Genomic DNA, 10155 nt, shown 5'->3' with positions numbered 1-10155 from the left:
AGTCATACTAGTTCCCATAGAGTTAACACGAGACCGATAAAAGAAATTGAAAAAGGAAAGAAAAATAGTCTTAAGTATACGGTGTTTAAAAAGATTAAAGTATCATCAGGTGGCTAACCAAAGGCTCACTTGTGAGTTTTTTTTTCTTTTTTATAAACTCAAACATGTTAAACGTTTTAAACTGTTTAGTAACACTTCGCAGTTATCGGAAAGGGTTTTAACCCACTAGAGCAGAGTAGTGGATCCCCGTGTGTTGCCTGTGCGGAGATGTCTTCTCCTTTTGGTTAAGGGGGCTAGTATGACCGGGCCCGTTTAGTCAGTAAATGGGACTTGTCCCGTGTTGCCGGTTTGTAATGGCACGACGCGCGTTCTACTTTTCGCGCTTGCACAAAACTTGTGCTTGGTGGGTCTGTAGAAGACTGGCTATATTGAACAAATGGAAGGCGGGAGTTCCGGGGATTGATGTGTGGAAAGTAGGCCTTAGGCCTGTTTCATTAACAATGATTGTAGGTATAGCTTTTTTTAGTTGGCGAGGGTTGTGGTGGTAGCGGGGCACTGTAGAGTATCTTCGGGGTCTGTAAATTTACTTATGATGGACAGTAGGCATCCTCGTTCATAACGTGGCTCTTGAGTGCAGGCCTTCTGCAACGTCGGGAAGGTAACATTTGTATGTTGTGGTACGTAATTATTTGGGGTATTGCTCCCTGTGTTGGTTAAGTCGGTATTTCCGGACTCTGTTGTCAATGTTGATGGGCCTGGTTTATTTCCACAAAGTGTTAAGGTTAAGTTTTTGGACCAAATAGGTAGAGATGCCGCTTTACGCCTCTCCAGAGACTTTGATTCAGTTTACACCGGTAGCTTAATCTGTTTTCTTGTATACTGTTGATACTTCCCTTTTTTGTAGCTGTAGAAGAGGCGATGCGGTGTGGCTTGGACATGATTTAGAATCCACTTTCACACTTTTTGGTTGTGTTGTATAGAGTTTGAGGGCGTTATTAAAATGTGGATGCTGTATGAAAGAGTAGCGCGTATTTTGAGTTGTGATAGCGACGTTGATGCAACCTAGCGTGTTGTGCTTCTTGGGTATTTCTAGGGTTAACAGTAAAATGAAAAGAAAAAAATCGATGTTTTGGGTGAGTTTTTTCCCCGAGCATTAATGTTTCAGTTTTTCACATTGGATTAAATGGGGCTGTTGGATTACATGCAGCCGATTTGTCAAAGTATTTAAGTAAAATTTATGATTTTACAGTTGTATGTTGGTTGGCAAGAGCCTTTTGATTGAAACGGGTATCTTCACAGAAGAAACTTGCATATATCTCCTGTATAAAAGGAATTGTGTACGGTGCGGATGAAGTAGGTGCGCTGGTCATGCAGGCGGCTTAGTTAACCTGGGCGTGAACAGTATTGGGGGAAGAGTAGTTGGCTGGACCTTTTTTTTTTTCCCCCGACCATTTACAAGGCAGGTTCATCAGTTATTACCAAACTGTAGCTTGGTCACAACTTCCACTTTTTGTACGAGGGTTTGAGGGCCAGTCCTGTGTTGAATTTAGTTGTCCACTCGTTTAGACTGAAGAGGGCTAGATTGCTGTTTTGCTGTAATACAATGTCTGTTGTAGAGCATGGGACGAGCTGTTTCTTTTCCAAACAGGTACCGTTTGCATCTGTTGACTTTATTATGTCGAACTGGTTTTGTATGCAAGAAGTTACTCGACTAGGTCACATGAGGGCTTGTAGCAGAGGTTGTCCAAATACTATTATGAGATGTGGCACAAGAATGCTTTAAGGTGATCTGTGTGACTCATGCAAATCATCCTCTCTTCTTGGTGAGGAATTGTTGAGGTTTTTCAAGTTGGGTCATGTATTTTATCTATTAATTAAAGAAAAAAAAAGTGGCCCCTGTATTCTATTATGGTATACAAGACAGTGTAAAATTTAGTTGTGCTGCACTGGCACCCTGCCAAAATTACTGAGACTTTCAGTGAAATGTTATGAAGTTGCTTTGTCAAGAATGTGGTGACTGTCTTGTGCTTCATTCTAATTTGTTTAGATATGTAAATGAGTTTATGCACTTTGTGTTTATTGCCTTTTGTTTGCAGGACGGTCCGACTAACACTCTGGCCCATTTTCAGCAGCGGTCCAGGGAGAAGAGCTCCATTTTAGAGGGTAAAAAATACAAATTACAGAGAAAATGTTTAACAGTATAAATGGGGGTTGAGTGATCCAATGGGTAATGTAGTCAAGTCGGAGACTCCTCGTTTGATTTCTGTAGGAGTATTGTACGATAATAAACAGGCTATATTTACGTATACAAATTTTGTTTACAAAGAGATGAAAAATGGTTTGCAGTTAAGTATAGTTAGACTTTATAGGGTAAAGTAGAGCTGGAAATAGGGGTTTAGTGATAATTTATACAGATCCAAGAGTCAGGATTTATTTTTTTTACTACTTTCAAAGTGTTGGCATTGATTTGATGTAAATGTCACTGGTGCCAAGGATGCAACTTGAAAATGCATTTTCTTTGCTTTCGTGGAACTTGAGTAACTCTTTTTATTCACAGATTATTCTGGTAAACTTGCACCTGCTTATAGCTGCACTTTCATTTTATCCTAATTTGATTTGGATGCAGACAAACCTGATCTGCCCGCACTATTCAGGTCTACAAACTAGTGTCCTGGCAGTTATGTAAAACTTGTGTGCTGCACTTTTGTGTTGTAAGTTTGGTTTATGTTGCAATTTGTATTATTTTATAGCATGGAAGGTTTTGCATCAATGAACAGTGTTACTACTTGGAAATGACCACTGACATGTCTTGAGGGGTTTTGCAGTTAGGAATGGAATCTTATCAGTGTTTAGCCCCACCAATTGCTTCAGTGACTTTTCCATAACTGTTTACTGAGTTTTGGAAGAGCTTCTTGGATCCAAACTGGTTTGGGTCCAGGGAGTGTAAGCTGCTAGTTTTTTTGTTCGTGGGTTCCGCAGTGTGCTCCATTACTTGCCAAATAAGGTTGGTAAGGTTTATTGGTATGTGGTTGTCAGGTTTGTCCACCCTTGTGGAAGAGAATGACCACAGCAGGTTCTGTACACCTCCAGCATAGCTAGTTTTAAGGCTGAGGTTGTACAGGTTTTAGTAGTGTCATTACATAAGTGTCATGAAGCACCCTGGCTCATAGCATTGTTTGCTTTGAACAGTTCCTATTTTCACTTTCAGTGGGGGTGGAGATGCAAAGGCATGTTGGGGGAAGAGTTGAAAGGGACAAGTGTGCAAAGTCTAAGTGATATGTTAGATTGCTGCAGTGTTGTGGTGTTCCGAACGAGTCTAATAGTTGAATTGTTTTATGCCAATTTTTTTACAGAAGTGGCGGTCTTCATACTTGTGGCAAAACCACGTTTTGCTTGGCCTCTAGGTTTACTCGAGTGCAAAGTGTAGAGAAGTTTTCTTTATGTATTCTGTTATATAGCTCTAACATTTGGATACGTTTCTCAATCTGGTAACATATTCATGTTGGGTAGGCACTTATGGGTCTCCATTGAGATGTGAATATAATCCGTCAGGTGCTTGGCTTTTGGGAAGGGGTTCTTGATTACATCAGGGCATCCAGCTATCCCTAACAGATTTGCATTTGGAAAAAATCTGGATTTGCAAACAAGTTGGGTTTTGTTGACATGTATGTGCATACAAAATTTTAGGTACTGGCAATAATGTTCCTAGTCTCAGTATACCACAGCAATTGTTAAATAAGTATTCCAGTTAAATATTTAAATAAATGCTTGTAATATGGTAGTCTATTCCATGCATCAGCTGCTCTCAGAGACAGTTAGTATATCTTATTCCTAGGTAATCTTCTGCACAGGTTTTGATAATTCTCCACTACTTTAACCCGTACACTCCCAAAGTTTTCTAAATACCCTTTACAGCTGTCTTTAAATATCTGAAACACAAAGTTCAAATTTTAATTTATTAAAACTGGGTCACATCTAACCAGTGATGGAGGTGATAATGTGTAGGGTGCGATGGAGGCTGTATTTGTGAGAACTAGATCAGTTAATTTTTTTGAACAGCTTCTTTATGTAGAGAAACATCTACAGTTAAGTGAAACTCCAAGTTTCAACATACAGTCCATCCCTTCCAGTCATTGAGGTTCAGGTGTCAAAAAGGGAGGAAATGGGGGAAAAGCATCCCTTTGCTAGTTCTATGAAGCTTGACCTCTTTATTTTACATGTATGACTTCAGTTCTCAATTTCTAATTGTGCTGCTATGTGGCTAAATCACTTGGGAATGTACAATTTTATGTATGGTAAAACTAGTTTTTCCTCATTTGTTGTACTTCCATTTGTCAGTTAAATCCCATTTCTGATAATGGAATTTGCTTGGTATGTGCTTCGTCTGTTTAGTCTTCATGTGCTTTGTCTTCTATTAAATGAAAGATCTATTGGGGGATTTTGCTGTTATTACAAAAATGCCTCTTGAATTTCTGTAAGCCAGAAGAGACTATCCAGTTAAAGTAAGAATTTTTTCATATTTCAAGTCTCTGCTTAAAATTCATACTTCAATTTGTTGTGACCCCTTTTAAAATCTGTCAACTTATCACATGCTTAGAATGTTTCCAGTCTCCTGTTTTTTTGTTGTTGCATCGCTGCCGTGAGACCTGAAGAAACATTTGTGTAATTTGGTGTATAAAAATTATTTGTGCAGGTACTTCCATGTGAAAACTCTAAATCTGAAGTTGTTAATCTTCCTGTTCATCAATGATGGGTTCTGTTTTGAGCCCTTGGAACAGAGTCTACCTTATACCAAGCTTGCATACACCAAAAACTCTCGAGCTAAGCTGCTACCCACAATGTGCTTTGCTTAGTTACCTCAGATTTTTTGCTGCGCAGCCATATAGCAGCGTTTCACCTTTCTCTCCAGCTAAGTGCTTTTGTCCATAAATATTTAGTTTTTTCTTCCTTGACTTGTCTATTGCTACTGCTCTACCCACAGGTATTTCTCTTACCATTGCTGGTATTTACTTTTCCCCTCCATTTCCTCTTTCCTCTCTCTGTCCTTTGAGTGTGATTGTGTTTGGAATGTCTGAAAAGAAGGGAACTACGGGATTTAAACGCTGCTCTTCTTGCAGTGGTGACCTGCATGAGGAATGTTTACTGTTTGGGAGTTCTGCATTTGCTGGCAAAACCGCCCATGTGATATCTGTGCTAGTTTCAGTCAGCAGATGCTGAATTAATGTCGTAACAAACTTATTCTAAAGGGCCTGCTTGCTTCACCTTTCTCAGTGGCCATTTCTGCGATGGAGGTCTCGCCCCCTCCTGCTTCGGATAAGAAATGTCCTTGATCGGACCCCTCTCTACTGGCTGGTAACAGAGGTAAAGGGTACAAGCCCCATAAGTCGTCTGAACACTGTCCTGCCTCCTCAGTGCCGACTACTACATCGGCTCTGAGCTCAGCTCCAGTAAAGTTTACCGAGGTAGCCTCGTCTGCACCCACCCCGGCACTGACAATTATGACACTGCCTGTGTCTGACCAGTATTGCGTCTGACCAGTATTGCATCTTTATTGGCACCGACATCGCCTGTATTGACCCTGTTATCTGTTCCTACAACGTCTTCAGAACCGTTCCTATTGTCTACTCTTAGTGACTTCTGCTCTGAGCCTGTTCACGGCTCCGACCATACCGTTACCTGTTGCAAAATTGAAATCGGTGCCTTTCTGCAACACACCACGGACCCGATACTCATCCAATGTGGAACCATTTGCCAGACGAGCCTGCAGCCCCTTTTTGGACAGGCCTGACTCCCCTTCAGGTGCATCGGTGAGATCAACCGGGAGCCTTTCCGAATTGGATGTGGTGTGACTTTTTTTGATTAGCTGCTGACTGCTAGGGGAATCTCTAATCCACCTAGACCCTATACCACTCCTGGATTTGGGTCTCTTTCTCCAGCAACCCCTACTTACACTTCTTCATTGGACCCCTCTGTTACAAGGCTCATCTATCCAACTTTTACTAGAGGAATTCCTTCCTCTGTGCTGACAACCCTGTCTGAGGCTCAGAGGTCCCTTTGGGTGCCGGTTCTATCGGAACCCACCCTTACTCAATCTCCTGCTTGGAGGGTTGAGGTTCCAGTGTCTGTTCCTACTGTTGGCCCCGCCTTCGGAGCAGAGGGTGACTACCGCTCAGAGCCTGATTTGAGGCCCCTTTCCCAGGGGCAGTCCATCTGAAGCAGGGTATGATCCCTGTTCAGATTCTGTTTTCGGTTCTGGGCTCCCATTCCTCTTTGGGCGGGCTCGCTTTCCAGGTGATGAAGAGGGCGCTTGCTGCCAGCAATTCTCCAGAGTTGGTTATCCCCCCCCCCGTTCCCTCTGAGCCGCAGCTGTCAAAAGTCCACCCCCCAGGACTCCGAGAGCACAAGGCCCAGGAGTCCCCTGTTCAGGGCATTTCACTTTCCGAGTCTTTAGATGTTCCCACCGAAGAACCTCCTCGGAAACCGGTGTGTAAGAGGAGAGACTCTGACTCCCCAGAGGAGTCACTCAGAGGATTCAGATTTAGATGATGGGGAAGGGTCCCTACAGTCACCCCCTGACTGTCTCCTTCGGGGACATATTGGAAATCTTGAAACAGGGGTGATTGGAAGTCCATAACGCCTTCCTAAGAGGAAACCGTATTCCTGCAGGCCTTTTGCTCAGGCCCTCTACTTCTTGGGTGCCCCCCCCCCCGCCAATAAGCTGGTTAAACTCATCGTGCAATGGGCTTGGAAGAACCCTGACTCTGAGGCCATCCCCAGATCATCAAAGTACTCTCCCTTCCAGAGAATCAGCCCCATTGGTCGAGGCTTGAAAGTAGACGCTATGGTGATGGCGGCTGTCACGAAAAAGGACCTTGCAGAAGAGAGTCCTGCTGTTTGCCCACCCAATAGATTCCTGGGCAGTGGACAGGTTAGGGAAGAGAGTCTGTGTCAGTGCCTTCGCGGTTAGGTCTCTGAACGTTATGGCACATTTTACAAGGCTCCAGAGAGATCTTCAAACTCTCTGGAACTCTTGCGGGCCAAGTATCGGATGGAGCACGAGACAAGGTTGCTTCTCAACTTGCCACCCTAGAATCTATATCTAATTCATCCATGAGGTTGCTGTCACAGGCAACCGAAGGAGTAGCTAGAGCTGCGGGTACAGGCGTAGTCATGAGACGTCACGCCTGGATGCTCATCTGTGACCTCAGACTCCAAGTCTTCCTTTCTAATTGCCCCTATCGAGCCCTCTGCTCTGTTTGGTATGAAGGTCAAGGATACACTAGCCAGGTGCGAGCAAGACTGGTAGACCTTGTCTGCCGTTGGCCTACACTTTTCCAAACCTCAGTGTTCATTCTCCAGGAACCAGAGGAGCGGAAAAATATGGCACAAGAAGTCTCAAGGTCCTTTGCGAGACTCACGTGGTGAGGACTCCTCCAGAGGCAGAGGGGTTCCAATAATGGAAGATGTCCATTTTGGGGCAGAGGGGGTCCCTGGAACCAGGGCTCCAGAGATCCCTTCTCAGACCATATCAGCTCTCCTGAGGCACTGCCAGATTGCTTTCCTCTGGAGGCAGTCAGGGTGCGTTTCTCTCTGCACCAAGATGCCTGGCTTTCCATTACGAACTATTAGTGGGTGCAGAGAATCATTACTAGAGGCTACCATATTCCACTAATATCCTATCCAAGACCGCCAAAATCCCTACCCGATGTTCACACTGTCAAAGGGAGGAGGCATCTTCCGAGATATGAAAGCTACTTCAAAAATGAGCCATCCAAAAGGACCGCTCAGATCAGTGCGGTTCAGGGTTCTGCTCAAGATTCTTTTTGGTGTCAAAGAAAACGGGGGACTGGAGGCCCATTCTGGATCACGGTCATCTAAACAAATCAGTAATTTAGGCCAAGTTCCACGTAGTCACGATTCAATCCATCCTCCCCTATCTGCAGGAGGGTGTGTGGATGTGCTCATTAGACCTCCGGGATGCGTATTACCATATCAAGATGGACAAGCGCACCAGGAACCTTCTTTGTTTCTGTCTGGGAGCCAATCACTACCACTTCAGAGCCCTGCTTTTCGGTCTCTCGACGGCCCCCAGAGTGCTCACAAAACTTCTTGCAGTGGTAACAGCCCATCTGAGACTTCAGGGATTCCAGGTGTTTCCATATCCAGACAATTGGCTCCTCTCAGCCCCCACCAAGCATCTCCTGGTCAGGGCCCTCTGCTACACCTTGGCCCTAGCAGAGTCATTGGGCATCACCATACACTGTCAGAAATCAAAGCTCCATCCATCGCAGGTGGAATTCATAGGGGCAGTATTCAACATGCAGTCAAGCCTAATTTCTCTTCCTCCCCACAAGCTTCAGAGACTCTGGGATAAGTTCAGGCGATACTCTGCCAAAGCAAGGTGTCTGCAAGGGAGATTCTTAAAGCCTTGGTATCTATGGCTGCAGCCATCCACATAGTCCCCTTAGCCAGACTGCACGAGTGCTGCAATGGCTCTTTCAGGCCCAGTGGATACCCAATGACCACCCCGCTGAACTCAAGATTCTCATCACCAACATTTGCAAACAAGATCTTCTCCTGGTGGATGCGTACAGACGAAAATCTTTAGTGTCGTCCCTTCTGGGTTCCACAGCCCAGTGCCATGGTGACCTGGATGCTTCTCGGGGGGGGGGGGCACTTCCAGGGAAAGTCAGTCCAAGGTATGTGCTCTGATGTAGAGGTAAAGTTGCATATCCATGTCCTGGAATAGAACGGTGTTGTTGGCGTTTCAAACATTTCATCCACTTCTGTCCGGAACGATAGCTTTCCAGTGTGACAGCATGTCTGTGGTCTGGTACATAAACGGGGAGGGACCAAATCCTATCCCTGTTGTCGCGAAGCCATGAGAATCTGGCAGTGGGTGACTGCTTCCAACCGCTTCCTGATCGCAACGCACATCCCGGGGAGCTCCATCGTGATTGTGGACAGACTGAGCAGATGCATACTTCATCCGCACGAGTGGTCTCTCAACCAGAGTGTGGCGATGGAAATTTTCAGTAGTTGGGGCCAGCCATGCTGCGACCTTTTCGCCTCCCCTTCAAATGCAAAATGCATCCGCTACTTTGCCCTCTTTCTCCCTCTTGGAGTCACTGAGAGACGCTCTAGTCCACGGGTCTCCTTTATGCTTGCCCACTGATTCCTCTGATTTCCCTCTTTCTGCGGAAGGCGATTTGGTTGAGAAGCAAAGCGATCCTCATTGCTCCTTTTTGGCCTCAAGTGTGTTTTCCCTTCTGACCTAATCTGTTACGACCTCCATGGAACCTAGACACTAGTCAGGAACTCATTTCTCACCCATAAGAGCTGACTCCTCCGAGTCTGTCCACCCAGTTGCTAGGCAAGAACCTTTCTTCACCTGTTCGGGATATTATTTTGGCTTCTCATAAACCATCCACCAGGAAACTTTACAAGAATAAATGGAAAATAATCTCCATTTGGTCACATAATCAGGAGCTAGACCCGTTCTCAGCCCCCGTGGCCACTATTCATTATTTGGCTGAGCTGTTTGACAAAGGTGCCTCTGCTTCTACCGTCAAGAGTTCATCTAGCAGCTATTTCCAACTTCCATAACTAGTCTGAAGGAGTACCACTAGTCTCCTCTCATCTTGCAAGACCTTCTTCAATGGTATTTTTCACAGCAGGCCTCCCGTCATACAGCCGGTGGAGGCATGGAATTTGTCTTGGGTTCTGTAGGCTTTCTCTGCCCCCATTTGAGCCGGCTGCTACCTGTGACCTAAAATTCTTATCTTGGAAATCCTTATTCCTGGTGGCTACAACTTCAGCAAGACGAATTTCGGAATTACAAGTGTGAGGAATCAAGAGCCCTTATCTGATCTTATACAATGACAGAGTATCACTCCGAACTAACCCATCCTTCCTCCCCAAAGTGGTTTCTGACTTTTCCATTAACCAGTCCATTGAGCTCCGTGTTCTTCCCAAATTACTCGAACAAGGGGGAATGCTGCCTACATTCCCTGGATGTTCATAGACAATTATGCTTTTATCTGGACAGAACTAAATCATTCCGCAAGTCGAACCAGCTTTACGTTTCCTTTGCAGGCCTTAGAATGGGAGGTGCAGTATCAAATGTTACTTTGTCTAAATGGCTCCGGGATTGCA

General features: G+C 44.8%; 1 protein-coding gene across 1 annotated transcript in view; it reads left to right on the top strand.

Annotated features, from left to right (window-relative positions):
• Nucleotides 1-246: 246 nt before the first annotated feature.
• Nucleotides 247-10155, top strand: part of TNPO2 (transportin 2) — a gene marked incomplete in the record, with an annotated part of 2382582 nt that continues 2372673 nt past the window's right edge. Inside the window, 1 exon segment of the mRNA XM_044084755.1 lies at nt 247-506.

The sequence above is a fragment of the Protopterus annectens genome, chromosome 9.part0, assembly GCF_019279795.1.
Source record: "Protopterus annectens isolate FY-2018-M chromosome 9.part0, PAN1.0, whole genome shotgun sequence".
Lineage (NCBI taxonomy): Eukaryota > Metazoa > Chordata > Ceratodontiformes > Protopteridae > Protopterus > Protopterus annectens.
This window is presented reverse-complemented; position numbering and strand designations above follow the sequence as displayed.